The following is an 18486-nucleotide window of genomic DNA, read 5'->3' on the forward strand; positions in this document are numbered from 1 at the left end:
TTGTACAGAAGAGTTTTTAATTACAATCTTTATGAAGATATATATTCGTATATATTCTTCAGATGTAATCAAGGATTTAATGAGTTAATATAATATTAAACTCATTTGATTTACGGTTGAAGATAATCTCCAAAACCTTAGAGATTTCATAATTGTCCCGAACTATTTCGCTAATGAAGTTATGAATCAATACTTCATCGTTCATTGTTTATTGATATACCTCGGTATATGATATTGATGCTCGTGAAGTTCTTGTGAAATTTACAAGGCACGAATAATGTTTTCTAGAAAGTTTCGAGTACATCGAAAATAGAAGTGAAAAATCAAACACGTATTTGAATAATACACTTAGATTATTATGAAATGGAGTTTATTGTGCTGAAGCAGTGATTAATGATTGTTAAGTCATTAACGAAGGATGTACATCATAGCATATTAGTGATATGATTTAACCAAGTAGTACATACTAGTTAAGATTCACACGTAATAGCTTAGTACGAAAAGATTTATTATTGTTCCAAACCATATATATATATATAAAGTATACATATATAAAAAAAAAAAATTCAAGAAGAATGAGTCAATACATCTTAACTCACAATTACTAATATTCCTTGGTATCTATGGGGCGTATGATGTTGATATCCGAAGTACCAAGCGTGATGTTGAGGTGTGGGATGCGGATGTTGTTGTTGGTGAAGCTGATGCTGTTGGTGGTGATGCTGATGTTACTGGTGGTGCTGGTTATGCTGCTGGTGCTGCTGATGCTCTTAGATTTCGCACCATATTCTCCAGAGCCACTACTCGAGCGCGAAGCTCGTTGACTTCTTCTACTATTCCGGGATGATTGGCGGTTCGGACAAGTGGATGAATAAGATCTAGAATTCTGGATATTAGATATTCATGGCGGGATATCCTGGAAATGAGGGTGAAAATGGTGTTCCGGATTGGTTCGCCGGTAAGTGCTTCAGGTTCTTCACCAAGAGGTGAATTCGGTTGGTGGAAGGGATCACCTTCTTCTTGTCTCCATTGATTGAGTCGACTACGAACCCATCCCCATTTCATCCAGAATAGATGATGGCTAATAGGTTGGTTCATTCCGGTTACGCTGCCATTGGAGCTCGAGGAGTTCGAGGAATCAAGTGAGAAATCCATATTATATGTTTGAAATAGGGTTTGATATGAAATGGGTGTTGGATATTGAATGATATATTTGTTTCCTTGAATATGTATATATAGCAAAAAGATTTCCGTAATTTACGGAGGAAATTTAGAGAAAGTGTTAGACAAAGTCTATTGGGACAGATATGATAAGATATGACTTGTCTATACTCCAATAATGGCAGTATGACGTGTCGAGATCATAAAATGATGAGTATGTCCAGGCAGTGTATTCATAGTGCCAAATAGAAATTAGGGGTGACGGACAGTTTCGGGTAGTGACGAATTGTGACGTGATTACACGCTCCTTATAGGTTATAATAACAATTAAATCGTACAGTGTAAATTTCTACTCATATTTGAAATTAAATAGTTTATGTTCTAAACGGTATTTATCCAAGTAACATACTTGACTCGTGAAATGTCCCGTTCTTATTGATTAAAAACGTTCCATATTAATTGATTTCGTTGCGAGGTTTTGACCTCTATATGAGACGTTTTTCAAAGACTGCATTCATTTTTAAAACAAACCATAACCTTTATTTCATAAATAAAGGTTTAAAAAGCTTTACGTAGATTATCAAATAATGATAATCTAAAATATCCTGTTTACACACGACCATTACATAATGGTTTACAATACAAATATGTTACATCGAAATCAGTTTCTTGAATGCAGTTTTTACACAATATCATACAAACATGGACTCCAAATCTTGTCCTTATTTTAGTATGCAACAGCGGAAGCTCTTAATATTCACCTGAGAATAAACATGCTTTAAACGTCAACAAAAATGTTGGTGAGTTATAGGTTTAACCTATATATATCAAATCGTAACAATAGACCACAAGATTTCATATTTCAATACACATCCCATACATAGAGATAAAAATCATTCATATGGTGAACACCTGGTAACCGACAATAACAAGATGCATATATAAGAATATCCCCATCATTCCGGGACACCCTTCGGATATGATATAAATTTCGAAGTACTAAAGCATCCGGTACTTTGGATGGGGTTTGTTAGGCCCAATAGATCTATCTTTAGGATTCGTGTCAATTAGGGTGTCTGTTCCCTAATTCTTAGATTACCAGACTTAATAAAAAGGGGCATATTCGATTTCGATAATTCAACCATAGAATGTAGTTTCACGTACTTGTGTCTATTTTGTAAATCATTTATAAAACCTGCATGTATTCTCATCCCAAAAATATTAGATTTTAAAAGTGGGACTATAACTCACTTTCACAGATTTTTACTTCGTCGGGAAGTAAGACTTGGCCACTGTTGATTCACGAACCTATAACAATATATACATATATATTAAAGTATGTTCAAAATATATTTACAACACTTTTAATATATTTTGATGTTTTAAGTTTATTAAGTCAGCTGTCCTCGTTAGTAACCTATAACTAGTTGTCCACAGTTAGATGTACAGAAATAAATCGATAAATATTATCTTGAATCAATCCACGACCCAGTGTATACGTATCTCAGTATTGATCACAACTCAAACTATATATATTTTGGAATCAACCTCAACCCTGTATAGCTAACTCCAACATTCACATATAGAGTGTCTATGGTTGTTCCGAAATATATATAGATGTGTCGACATGATAGGTCGAAACATTGTATACGTGTCTATGGTATCTCAAGATTACATAATATACAATACAAGTTGATTAAGTTATGGTTGGAATAGATTTGTTACCAATTTTCACGTAGCTAAAATGAGAAAAATTATCCAATCTTGTTTTACCCATAACTTCTTCATTTTAAATCCGTTTTGAGTTAATCAAATTGCTATGGTTTCATATTGAACTCTATTTCATGAATCTAAACAGAAAAAGTATAGGTTTATAGTCGGAAAAATAAGTTACAAGTCATTTTTGTAAAGGTAGTCATTTCAGTCGAAAGAACGACGTCTAGATGACCATTTTAGAAAACATACTTCCACTTTGAGTTTAACCATAATTTTTGGATATAGTTTCATGTTCATAATAAAAATCATTTTCTCAGAATAACAACTTTTAAATCAAAGTTTATCATAGTTTTTAATTAACTAACCCAAAACAGCCCGCGGTGTTACTACGACGGCGTAAATCCGGTTTTACGGTGTTTTTCGTGTTTCCAGGTTTTAAATCATTAAGTTAGCATATCATATAGATATAGAACATGTGTTTAGTTGATTTTAAAAGTCAAGTTAGAAGGATTAACTTTTATTTGCGAACAAGTTTAGAATTAACTAAACTATGTTCTAGTGATTACAAGTTTAAACCTTCGAATAAGATAGCTTTATATGTATGAATCGAATGATGTTATGAACATCATTACTACCTTAAGTTCCTTGGATAAACCTACTGGAAAATAGAAAAATGGATCTAGCTTCAATGGATCCTTGGATGGCTCGAAGTTCTTGAAGCAGAATCATGGCACGAAAACAAGTTCAAGTAAGATCATCACTTGAAATAAGATTGTTATAGTTATAGAAATTGAACCAAAGTTTGAATATGATTATTACCTTGTATTAGAATGATAAGCTACTGTAAGAAACAAAGATTTCTTGAGGTTGGATGATCACCTTACAAGATTGGAAGTGAGCTAGCAAACTTGAAAGTATTCTTGATTTTATGAAACTAGAACTTTTGGAATTTATGAAGAACACTTAGAACTTGAAGATAGAACTTGAGAGAGATCAATTAGATGAAGAAAATTGAAGAATGAAAGTGTTTGTAGGTGTTTTTGGTCGTTGGTGTATGGATTAGATATAAAGGATATGTAATTTTGTTTTCATGTAAATAAGTCATGAATGATTACTCATATTTTTGTAATTTTATGAGATATTTCATGCTAGTTGCCAAATGATGGTTCCCACATGTGTTAGGTGACTCACATGGGCTGCTAAGAGCTGATCATTGGAGTGTATATACCAATAGTACATACATCTAAAAGCTGTGTATTGTACGAGTACGAATACGGGTGCATACGAGTAGAATTGTTGATGAAACTGAACGAGGATGTAATTGTAAGCATTTTTGTTAAGTAGAAGTATTTTGATAAGTGTATTGAAGTCTTTCAAAAGTGTATAAATACATATTAAAACACTACATGTATATACATTTTAACTGAGTCGTTAAGTCATCGTTAGTCGTTACATGTAAGTGTTGTTTTGAAACCTTTAGGTTAACGATCTTGTTAAATGTTGTTAACCCAATGTTTATAATATCAAATGAGATTTTAAATTATTATATTATCATGATATTATCATGTATGAATATCTCTTAATATGATATATATACATTAAATGTCTTTACAACGATAATCGTTACATATATGTCTCGTTTAAAAATCATTAAGTTAGTAGTCTTGTTTTTACATATGTAGTTCATTGTTAATATACTTTATGATATGTTTTCTTATCATAGTATCATGTTAACTATATATATATATCCATATATATGTCATCATATAGTTTTTACAAGTTTTAACGTTCGTGAATCACCGATCAACTTGGGTGGTCAATTGTCTATATGAAACATATTTCAATTAATCAAGTCTTAACAAGTTTGATTGCTTAACATGTTGGAAACATTTAATCATGTAAATATCAATCTCAATTAATATATATAAACATGTAAAAGTTCGGGTCACTACAGTACCTACTCGTTAAATAAATTTCGTCCCGAAATTTTAAGCTGTTGAAGGTGTTGACGAATCTTCTGGAAATAGATGCGGGTATTTCTTCTTCATCTGATCTTCACGCTCCCAGGTGAACTCGGGTCCTCTACGAGCATTCCATCGAACCTTAACAATTGGTATCTTGTTTTGCTTAAGTCTTTTAACCTCACGATCCATTATTTCGACGGGTTCTTCGATGAATTGAAGTTTTTCGTTGATTTGGATTTCATCTAACGGAATAGTGAGATCTTCTTTAGCAAAACATTTCTTTAAATTCGAGACGTGGAAAGTGTTATGTACAGCCACGAGTTGTTGAGGTAACTCTAGTCGGTAAGCTACTGGTCCGACACGATCAATAATCTTGAATGGTCCAATATACCTTGGATTTAATTTCCCTCGTTTACCAAATCGAACAACGCCTTTCCAAGGTGCAACTTTAAGCATGACCATCTCTCCAATTTCAAATTCTATATCTTTTCTTTTAATGTCAGCGTAGCTCTTTTGTCGACTTTGGGCGGTTTTCAACCGTTGTTGAATTTGGATGATCTTCTCGGTAGTTTCTTGTATAATCTCCGGACCCGTAATCTGTCTATCCCCCACTTCACTCCAACAAATCGGAGACCTGCACTTTCTACCATAAAGTGCTTCAAACGGCGCCATCTCAATGCTTGAATAGTAGCTGTTGTTGTAGGAAAATTCTGCTAACGGTAGATGTCGATCCCAACTGTTTCCGAAATCAATAACACATGCTCGTAGCATGTCTTCAAGCGTTTGTATCGTCCTTTCGCTCTGCCCATCAGTTTGTGGATGATAGGCAGTACTCATGTCTAGACGAGTTCCTAATGCTTGCTGTAATGTCTGCCAGAATCTTGAAATAAATCTGCCATCCCTATCAGAGATAATAGAGATTGGTATTCCATGTCTGGAGACGACTTCCTTCAAATACAGTCGTGCTAACTTCTCCATCTTGTCATCTTCTCTTATTGGTAGGAAGTGTGCTGATTTGGTGAGACGATCAACTATTACCCAAATAGTATCAAAACCACTTGCAGTCCTTGGCAATTTAGTGATGAAATCCATGGTAATGTTTTCCCATTTCCATTCCGGGATTTCAGGTTGTTGAAGTAGACCTGATGGTTTCTGATGCTCAGCTTTGACCTTAGAACACGTCAAACATTCTCCTACGTATTTAGCAACATCGGCTTTCATACCCGGCCACCAAAAATGTTTCTTGAGATCCTTGTACATCTTCCCCGTTCCAGGATGTATTGAGTATCTGGTTTTATGAGCTTCTCTAAGTACCATTTCTCTCATATCTCCAAATTTTGGTACCCAAATCCTTTCAGCCCTATACCGGGTTCCGTCTTCCCGAATATTAAGATGTTTCTCCAATCCTTTGGGTATTTCATCCTTTAAATTTTCCTCTTTTAAAACTCCTTGTTGCGCCTCCTTTATTTGAGTAGTAAGGTTATTATGAATCATTATATTCATAGATTTTACTCGAATGGGTTCTCTGTCCTTCCTGCTCAAGGCATCGGCTACCACATTTGCCTTCCCCGGGTGGTAACGAATCTCAAAGTCGTAATCATTCAATAATTCAATCCACCTACGCTGCCTCATATTCAGTTGTTTCTGATTAAATATGTGTTGAAGACTTTTGTGGTCGGTATATATAATACTTTTGACCCCATATAAGTAGTGCCTCCAAGTCTTTAATGCAAAAACAACCGCGCCTAATTCCAAATCATGCGTCGTATAATTTTGTTCGTGAATCTTCAATTGTCTAGACGCATAAGCAATCACCTTCGTTCGTTGCATTAATACACAACCGAGACCTTGCTTTGATGCATCACAATAAATCACAAAATCATCATTCCCTTCAGGCAATGACAATATAGGTGCCGTAGTTAGCTTTTTCTTCAATAACTGAAACGCTTTCTCTTGTTCATCATTCCATTCAAATTTCTTCCCTTTATGCGTTAATGCAGTCAAGGGTTTTGCTATTCTGGAAAAGTCTTGGATGAACCTTCTGTAGTAACCAGCTAGTCCTAAAAACTGGCGTATGTGTTTCGGAGTTTTCGGGGTTTCCCACTTTTCAACAGTTTCTATCTTTGCCGGATCCACCTTAATACCTTCTTTGTTCACTATGTGACCGAGGAATTGAACTTCTTCCAACCAAAATGCACACTTTGAAAACTTAGCGTACAATTCTTCCTTCCTCAATACTTCTAACACCTTTCTCAAATGTTCACCGTGTTCTTGGTCATTCTTTGAGTAAATAAGTATGTCATCAATGAAAACAATGACAAACTTGTCAAGGTATGGTCCACACACTCGGTTCATAAGGTCCATGAACACAGCTGGTGCATTAGTTAAACCAAACGGCATGACCATAAACTCGTAATGACCGTAACGTGTTCTGAAAGCAGTCTTTGGAATATCATCTTCTTTCACCCGCATTTGATGATACCCGGAACGTAAGTCAATCTTTGAATAAACAGACGAGCCTTGTAGTTGATCAAATAAGTGATCGATTCTCGGTAGTGGGTAGCGGTTCTTGATGGTAAGTTTGTTCAACTCTCGGTAGTCGATACACAACCTGAATGTACCATCTTTCTTCTTGACAAACAAAACAGGAGCTCCCCACGGTGATGTGCTTGGTCGAATGAAACCACGCTCTAAAAGTTCTTGTAATTGGCTTTGCAGTTCTTTCATCTCGCTTGGTGCGAGTCTGTAAGGAGCACGAGCTATTGGTGCAGCTCCTGGTACAAGATCTATTTGAAATTCAACGGATCGATGTGGGGGTAATCCGGGTAATTCTTTCGGAAATACATCGGGAAATTCTTTTGCGACGGGAACATCATTGATGCTCTTTTCTTCAGTTTGTACTTTCTCGACGTGTGCTAGAACAGCATAGCAACCTTTTCTTATTAGTTTTTGTGCCTTCAAATTACTAATAAGATGTAGCTTCGTGTTGCCCTTTTCTCCGTACACCATTAAGGGTTTTCCTTTTTCTCGTATAATGCGAATTGCATTTTTGTAACAAACGATCTCCGCTTTCACTTCTTTCAACCAGTCCATACCGATTATCACATCAAAACTCCCTAACTCTACTGGTATCAAATCAATCTTAAATGTTTCGCTAACCAGTTTAATTTCTCGATTCCGACATATATTATCTGCTGAAATTAATTTACCATTTGCTAATTCGAGTAAAAATTTACTATCCAAAGGCGTCAATGGACAACTTAATTTAGCACAAAAATCTCTACTCATATAGCTTCTATCCGCACCCGAATCAAATAAAACGTAAGCAGATTTATTGTCAATAAGAAACGTACCCGTAACAAGCTCCGGGTCTTCCTGTGCCTCTACCGCATTAATATTGAAAACTCTTCCACGGCCTTGTCCATTCGTGTTCTCCTGGTTCGGGCAATTTCTAATAATGTGGCCTGGTTTTCCACATTTATAACAAACTACATTGGCATAACTTGCTCCGACACTACTTGCTCCGCCATTACTCGTTCCGACACCATTTGTTCCTTTCGTTCTATTAACCCCTGGTCCGTAGACCTCACACTTCGCCGCGCTATGACCATTTCTTTTACACTTGTTGCAAAATTTGGTGCAGAACCCCGAGTGATTCTTTTCACACCTTTGGCATAGCTGCTTCTGATTGTTGTTGTTGTTGCGGTTATTATTGTTGTTGGGATGATTGTTGTAGTTGCTGTTGTTATTGTTGTTGTTGTTGGGCCGTTTGTTGTAGTTGCGATTGATGTTGCGATTGTTGGGATAATTGTTGCGATTATTGTTGTAATTGCTGTTGTTGTTGTATTGGTGATTCTTATCACCGTTTTCCTCCCACTTTCTTTTGACTTGCTTCACATTGGCCTCTTCAGCAGTCTGTTCTTTAATTCTTTCTTCAATCTGGTTCACTAGTTTGTGAGCCATTCTACATGCCTGTTGTATGGAGGCGGGCTCGTGTGAACTTATATCTTCTTGGATTCTTTCCGGTAATCCTTTCACAAACGCGTCGATCTTCTCTTCCTCATCTTCGAATGCTCCCGGACACAATAGGCACAATTCTGTGAATCGTCTTTCGTACGTGGTAATATCAAATCCTTGGGTTCGTAACCCTCTAAGTTCTGTCTTGAGCTTATTGACCTCGGTTCTGGGACGGTACTTCTCGTTCATCAAGTGCTTGAATGCTGACCACGGTAGTGCGTACGCATCATCTTGTCCCACTTGCTCTAGATAGGTATTCCACCATGTTAACGCAGAACCTGTGAAGGTATGCGTAGCGTACTTCACTTTGTCCTCTTCAGTACACTTACTTATGGCAAACACCGATTCAACCTTCTCGGTCCACCGTTTCAATCCGATCGGTCCTTCGGTTCCATCAAATTCCAAAGGTTTGCAGGCAGTGAATTCTTTGTAGGTGCATCCTACACGATTTCCTGTACTGCTAGATCCAAGGTTATTGTTGGTATGTAGCGCAGCCTGTACTGCGGCTATGTTTGAAGCTAGAAAAGTACGGAATTCCTCTTCATTCATATTCACGGTGTGTCGAGTAGTCGGTGCCATTTCCTTCAAAATAGTTAAATGGAACAAGTTAATCATACAGAATATTAAGAGTAGTTAATAGTATTTCGTAGCATAATATGAACTCATTTATAAAAGCTTTTTCTTCATATTAGCGTTTTATAAGTTTAAATTCGGGTAGTACCTACCCGTTAAGTTCATACTTAGTAGCTAATATACAATTCAACTACTACAATTCTATATGAAAAACTGATTATAATAATATTTCGCGTTCAAACTTTTATACAATATTTTACAAACTTACAATACCGCTTATTTTACATAAAGCATGAAATATAGCACACAATAACTTTGATACAAGATAGTTGTGAAGACAATTCTAGCTAGTACACAAGTCGTTCAGCAAAGGCAATAAAGACACGTAATTCATACGTCCAGAAACAAGTCATGCATTCTGGTTTTACTAGGACTACTTCCCATCCTTGGTCTTGTGCAACATAACCGTTATGGCCGTTGATAAGACAGCGTGTTGTAACGTCATCAAAGGGACGAGGGTTACGTAATGTCCAACAGTCCCGTAATAATCTAAAAACCTCATTTCTTACCCCAATTACCGACTCCGTCACTTGTGGAAACGTTTTGTTTAATAGTTGTAGCCCGATGTTCTTGTTCTCACTTTGGTGAGAAGCGAACATTACTAATCCGTAAGCATAACATGCTTCTTTATGTTGCATGTTAGCCGCTTTTTCTAAATCACGAAGTCCAATATTCGGATATATTGAGTCAAAATAATTTCTTAACCCGTTGCGTAAAATAGCATTTGGGTTCCCCGCAATATATGCGTCAAAGTAAACACATCGTAACTTATGGGTTTCCCAATGTGATATCCCCCATCTTTCAAACGAAAGTCTCTTATAAACCAAGACATTCTTGGAACGTTCTTCGAATGTCTTACAAACTGATCTCGCCTTAAATAGTTGTGCCGAAGAATTCTGGCCGACTCTAGACAAGATTTCATCAATCATGTCTCCGGGTAGGTCTCTTAAAATATTGGGTTGTCTATCCATTTTGTGTTTTTAAACTGTAAAATAGACAAGAGTTAGATTCATAAAAAAATACTTATTAATACAAGCAATTTTTACATATATCATAAAGCATAAGAACACTATATTACATATATTACACCACACGAATACAACTATCTTATTCCGACTCGCTCGTTTCTTCTTCTTCGGTTTTGGTTCGTTTTGCCAAGTTTCTAAGGATATATGATGTTCCCCTAATACGAGCCGTCGTTGTCCACATTGGTTTAGAAAAACCTGGTGGTTTAGAGGTTCCCGGGTCATTGTTACAACTTAAGGACTTCGGGGGTTGACGATACATATAAAGTTCATCGGGGTTGGAATTAGATTTCTCTATTTTTATGCCCTTTCCCTTATTATTTTCTTTTGCCTTTTTAAATTCAGTTGGGGTAATTTCTATAACATCATCGGAATTCTCGTCGGAATCCGATTCATCGGAGAATTGGTAATCCTCCCAATATTTTGCTTCCTTGGCGGAAACACCATTGACCATAATTAACTTTGGTCGGTTGGTTGAGGATTTTCTTTTACTTAACCGTTTTATTATTTCCCCCACCGGTTCTATTTCTTCATCCGGTTCCGATTCTTCTTCCGGTTCCGATTCTTCTTCCGGTTCCGACTCTTCTTCCGGTTCCTCTTCGGGAACTTGTGAATCAGTCCACAAATCATTCCAATTTACATTTGACTCTTCATTATTATTAGGTGAGTCAATGGGACTTGTTCTAGAGGTAGACATCTATCACATAATATCAAACACGTTAAGAGATTAATATATCACATAATATTCATATGTTAAAAATATATAGTTTCCAACAAAAATGTTAAGCAATCATTTTTAAAGAAAACACGGTCGAAGTCCAGACTCACTAATGCATCCTAACAAACTCGATAAGACACACTAATGCAAATTTTCTGGTTCTCTAAGACCAACGCTCGGATACCAACTGAAATGTCCCGTTCTTATTGATTAAAAACGTTCCATATTAATTGATTTCGTTGCGAGGTTTTGACCTCTATATGAGACGTTTTTCAAAGACTGCATTCATTTTTAAAACAAACCATAACCTTTATTTCATAAATAAAGGTTTAAAAAGCTTTACGTAGATTATCAAATAATGATAATCTAAAATATCCTGTTTACACACGACCATTACATAATGGTTTACAATACAAATATGTTACATCGAAATCAGTTTCTTGAATGCAGTTTTTACACAATATCATACAAACATGGACTCCAAATCTTGTCCTTATTTTAGTATGCAACAGCGGAAGCTCTTAATATTCACCTGAGAATAAACATGCTTTAAACGTCAACAAAAATGTTGGTGAGTTATAGGTTTAACCTATATATATCAAATCGTAACAATAGACCACAAGATTTCATATTTCAATACACATCCCATACATAGAGATAAAAATCATTCATATGGTGAACACCTGGTAACCGACAATAACAAGATGCATATATAAGAATATCCCCATCATTCCGGGACACCCTTCGGATATGATATAAATTTCGAAGTACTAAAGCATCCGGTACTTTGGATGGGGTTTGTTAGGCCCAATAGATCTATCTTTAGGATTCGTGTCAATTAGGGTGTCTGTTCCCTAATTCTTAGATTACCAGACTTAATAAAAAGGGGCATATTCGATTTCGATAATTCAACCATAGAATGTAGTTTCACGTACTTGTGTCTATTTTGTAAATCATTTATAAAACCTGCATGTATTCTCATCCCAAAAATATTAGATTTTAAAAGTGGGACTATAACTCACTTTCACAGATTTTTACTTCGTCGGGAAGTAAGACTTGGCCACTGTTGATTCACGAACCTATAACAATATATACATATATATTAAAGTATGTTCAAAATATATTTACAACACTTTTAATATATTTTGATGTTTTAAGTTTATTAAGTCAGCTGTCCTCGTTAGTAACCTATAACTAGTTGTCCACAGTTAGATGTACAGAAATAAATCGATAAATATTATCTTGAATCAATCCACGACCCAGTGTATACGTATCTCAGTATTGATCACAACTCAAACTATATATATTTTGGAATCAACCTCAACCCTGTATAGCTAACTCCAACATTCACATATAGAGTGTCTATGGTTGTTCCGAAATATATATAGATGTGTCGACATGATAGGTCGAAACATTGTATACGTGTCTATGGTATCTCAAGATTACATAATATACAATACAAGTTGATTAAGTTATGGTTGGAATAGATTTGTTACCAATTTTCACGTAGCTAAAATGAGAAAAATTATCCAATCTTGTTTTACCCATAACTTCTTCATTTTAAATCCGTTTTGAGTTAATCAAATTGCTATGGTTTCATATTGAACTCTATTTCATGAATCTAAACAGAAAAAGTATAGGTTTATAGTCGGAAAAATAAGTTACAAGTCATTTTTGTAAAGGTAGTCATTTCAGTCGAAAGAACGACGTCTAGATGACCATTTTAGAAAACATACTTCCACTTTGAGTTTAACCATAATTTTTGGATATAGTTTCATGTTCATAATAAAAATCATTTTCTCAGAATAACAACTTTTAAATCAAAGTTTATCATAGTTTTTAATTAACTAACCCAAAACAGCCCGCGGTGTTACTACGACGGCGTAAATCCGGTTTTACGGTGTTTTTCGTGTTTCCAGGTTTTAAATCATTAAGTTAGCATATCATATAGATATAGAACATGTGTTTAGTTGATTTTAAAAGTCAAGTTAGAAGGATTAACTTTTATTTGCGAACAAGTTTAGAATTAACTAAACTATGTTCTAGTGATTACAAGTTTAAACCTTCGAATAAGATAGCTTTATATGTATGAATCGAATGATGTTATGAACATCATTACTACCTTAAGTTCCTTGGATAAACCTACTGGAAAATAGAAAAATGGATCTAGCTTCAATGGATCCTTGGATGGCTCGAAGTTCTTGAAGCAGAATCATGGCACGAAAACAAGTTCAAGTAAGATCATCACTTGAAATAAGATTGTTATAGTTATAGAAATTGAACCAAAGTTTGAATATGATTATTACCTTGTATTAGAATGATAAGCTACTGTAAGAAACAAAGATTTCTTGAGGTTGGATGATCACCTTACAAGATTGGAAGTGAGCTAGCAAACTTGAAAGTATTCTTGATTTTATGAAACTAGAACTTTTGGAATTTATGAAGAACACTTAGAACTTGAAGATAGAACTTGAGAGAGATCAATTAGATGAAGAAAATTGAAGAATGAAAGTGTTTGTAGGTGTTTTTGGTCGTTGGTGTATGGATTAGATATAAAGGATATGTAATTTTGTTTTCATGTAAATAAGTCATGAATGATTACTCATATTTTTGTAATTTTATGAGATATTTCATGCTAGTTGCCAAATGATGGTTCCCACATGTGTTAGGTGACTCACATGGGCTGCTAAGAGCTGATCATTGGAGTGTATATACCAATAGTACATACATCTAAAAGCTGTGTATTGTACGAGTACGAATACGGGTGCATACGAGTAGAATTGTTGATGAAACTGAACGAGGATGTAATTGTAAGCATTTTTGTTAAGTAGAAGTATTTTGATAAGTGTATTGAAGTCTTTCAAAAGTGTATAAATACATATTAAAACACTACATGTATATACATTTTAACTGAGTCGTTAAGTCATCGTTAGTCGTTACATGTAAGTGTTGTTTTGAAACCTTTAGGTTAACGATCTTGTTAAATGTTGTTAACCCAATGTTTATAATATCAAATGAGATTTTAAATTATTATATTATCATGATATTATCATGTATGAATATCTCTTAATATGATATATATACATTAAATGTCTTTACAACGATAATCGTTACATATATGTCTCGTTTAAAAATCATTAAGTTAGTAGTCTTGTTTTTACATATGTAGTTCATTGTTAATATACTTTATGATATGTTTTCTTATCATAGTATCATGTTAACTATATATATATATCCATATATATGTCATCATATAGTTTTTACAAGTTTTAACGTTCGTGAATCACCGATCAACTTGGGTGGTCAATTGTCTATATGAAACATATTTCAATTAATCAAGTCTTAACAAGTTTGATTGCTTAACATGTTGGAAACATTTAATCATGTAAATATCAATCTCAATTAATATATATAAACATGTAAAAGTTCGGGTCACTACAACTCGCCCCCAATTACTTATTTTGCGATGTCGGAACTTCTATATGAGTTACCGTAATGTAATCCCGGTCATTACATTACGCTATCTCACATTTCCATTCGACATCGCTCCATAAGTTCAAGATAGCGTAGTCGACTTAATTCTGTTAAATCTCGCGTCGCGTGTACGTATGCGATTCGTAGTATAGTGTTTAGTTTAAGTCCATATCATATGGGTACAGTGTGTATATGTATGTGATTTATTGTGTTGCACTACATGTAGCATAGTGACACAAACAGTGCAAGTATGGTGTATAAAAGTCTTCCAAGACACACGGCTATAGACTAGACCAACTAATGCGCCCTACCGTTAGACACACTAATGCATCCTAGTTCCCTATAGCCAAAGCTCTGATACCAAATGTAACACCCCGTCAAAATCCCTTTAACGGAATGTTAACTCTGGTCCCAGTGCTTGGCTTGACTTCTACGTAACAACAATATCGTACAACGGAAGCAATTAATACCTGAGAATAAAACACGCAAAACGGATCAACAATAATGTTGAGTGAATCTACAGGTTTTAAGTAAACAATACAGTATGTTTAAGAAATAACATTTCGAAAATGTTTATTAGTGGAAGACCACCAAGGTTTAACATTAAAAGTTTGTAGACAACACCGTGTCCCATTTCAAAAGTTTGTTGACACTACCATGTCAAGTTTCAATCATTTGTAGACAATACCATGTCAAGTTTCAAATATTCGTAGACAATACCATGTCAAGTTTTATCTCATTTGTTCGTAAACCACAGTTTTAAATAACGTTGTATAGTATCTGAAAAACAGTTATCAGAAAATAGTTTAAGTTCCTTGACCACGAGATTTTACAAGTACAACTCCAAGTTGCGAAAGGTTTGCATAATCTATGAGCACCTGAATACTAGCAATGACCCGAGTATAGAATCCACTATACTCGCCTTTACCTCATAAAATGTTATACACTTGTTCGAGTGTGAAGACCCGTCCTAATCTATCCGGACGAAGTCCATATCGATTATAAATGATTCACAACAGTTGATTACATCGCGAGGTACTTGACCTCTATATGATACATTTTACAAACATTGCATTCGTTTTGAAAAGACAATCTTTCATTACATCTAAAGTTGACGACATGCATACCATTTCATAACATATCTTACTATAATTGATTTAATAATAAACTTGATGAACTCAACGACTCGAATGCAACGTCTTTTGAAATATGTCATGGATGACTCCAAGTAATATCCCTAAAATGGGCAAATGCACAGCGGAAGATTTCCCTCGTACCTGAGAATAAACATGCTTTAAAGTGTCAACCAAAAGGTTGGTGAGTTCATTAGTTTAACATAAATAACCATTATCATCATTTTAATAGACCACAAGATTTCCATATTCAGTTCTCATAAATAAACGTCCCATGCATAGAGACAAAATATCATTCATATGGATTGAACACCTGGTAATCGACATTCACAAGATGCATATAAGAATATCCCCATCATTCCGGGATCCTCCTTCGGACATGATATAAATTTTGAAGTACTAAAGCATCCGGTACTTTGGATGGGGCTTGTTGGGCCCGATAGATCTATCTTTAGAGTTCGCGTCAATTAGGGTTTCTGTTCCCTAATTCTTAGATTACCAGACTATATAAAAAGGGGCATATTCGATTTCGATCATTCAACCATATAATGTAGTTTCAAACACTTGTGTCCATTTCGTAAAACATTTATAAAAAACAGCGCATGCATTCTCAGTCCCAAAAATATATATTGCAAAAGCATTTAAAAAGGGATTAATGAAACTCACCATACTGTATTTTGTAGTAAAAATACATATGACTATATTGAACAAGTGTAGGGTTGGCCTCGGATTCACGAACCTATATCCAGTATATATATTAACACCAAATAGTAATCGAACAAATTTATATATATTATTATTAAGTTATATATTTTAATTTGTGTATATAAATTAAATGATTAATATTTATATAGTTATATTTAATATCTATGTATGGTTAGTAATATTAGAAATACCTAATTTTTCATATATGAATATTTATATATATAAAAAAAATGTTAATCTGATTAATACGTACTCATATGTAATATTACTAAAAGTATATTTTTATATACAACATATTTATTTGTTATAATAATATAATAACAATAATGATAATGAAATTTTAAATAAAAAGGTAGTTTTAATAATAACAATAATAATAATAAAAATAATAACACTACCTTTAAAGAGCTTTTCAAAGAAATAATGCCCCAGACAGGGCTCGAACCCGTGACCTCTCAGTTAAACTCCCACACTCTAAACCATTCCTCCAATTGTTTCTTTGTGAAATAAGTCGAATCCCTAATCTATTAACAAATACTTCTGTTTCATCTTCTTCAAACCCCTTTTTAATGCTCTTCATCACCATCATCAATCCATATTCCTAATTCATCATCATCTTTATCATCGACTTATCATTATCATTTCTCATATCATCATGATCATATTCATATCATAATTATCAACTCGTTTACTCGTTATTTTATGTATCATATACCATCATCTAATGTATCATCATACTACTTTCGTCATTAAACTCATAACCGGATCATTATCATTTTAATCTAGCTATCATAGTAATTATAATAATACACTATAACAATGAAACTGACGGCATGTATGACTTGAAACCGAATTTGGAGCAGACTGCTACAGTACCAAACCTTAGAAGCCCATATACTCTTCGGTCCAACAGTTTATTTATGGCCCAAAGTTTGATTTATAGAATTCAGTTTATGATCCAAAAGTAGTTTGTTTCCAATCCTAATAGACTAGATATATACTCCGTATAACACAGCTTCCTCAAAAAAAATAAAAATACGATAGACTTGTGTTTAGTGGGGGTTTCGTTTGAAAATAACAACCACATGCTACAAAGATGTAATTGTTTAAACCCATGGACCCCCTATCTTGGATCCCCTTTACATCACGTTCCCATGTATCATCATTATTCAGAAGTGATTCACGATGGGGAAAAAGAAAAACAGCAAGGACAAGAGAAAAAAAATATATCGTGCAAGTAGATGGTGGTTGCAAGCTTTAAAAAGAAATATAACAATGGTGATGGTTGAATAGAAAACGTGATATATAATAACAGTTCAGCAGAAATTTGCAGCAACTCTTATTTGGGTTTTGTTGATTGGGTTTGAACAACAGAAAAAAAAATATATATTTATATATACCGAAGGTATCGGGTTGATGCATCGACTAATATCCATAAGAGAAGTATAGTGTGAGCAGCAATAGTAGCGAAAAATAGTTGGTGTTTGGTTGTCATTAGGAGGGTAATCGAATACATGGTTGATGTCGAGGTGGTAGTGATGTGATCGAGCAGTCCTGAAAGGTGATACAAGTGATGTGGTTGTGGAGTTGAGGTAAAGAAGATTGAAGTTATCTATATGTTTGTATCATGTAAATATAATTATAGATACAGAAATAAATATATATATTTAGATGTAATAATAGATAGGATATATTATTATAAGTGATAGTGGATGAATGAAACAATAACAGTAAGTATAATTGAAATCTTGTGCAGAATATTTTAGATTCACTCAATGGAAGAAAACAAAGTTAGTTAAGTTACTTTAATAATGAAGTTCACGGATATGCAGCATCATAATCGGATTTTTATGTTTAAGTGGAATAGCAAGAAATAATAAAATAGAGGTGGTGGTGTGTTTTTTTTTTTTTTTTTTTTTTTTTTTTTTTTTTTAATATGT

This window comes from Rutidosis leptorrhynchoides, chromosome 9, assembly GCF_046630445.1.
Source record: "Rutidosis leptorrhynchoides isolate AG116_Rl617_1_P2 chromosome 9, CSIRO_AGI_Rlap_v1, whole genome shotgun sequence".
Lineage (NCBI taxonomy): Eukaryota > Viridiplantae > Streptophyta > Magnoliopsida > Asterales > Asteraceae > Rutidosis > Rutidosis leptorrhynchoides.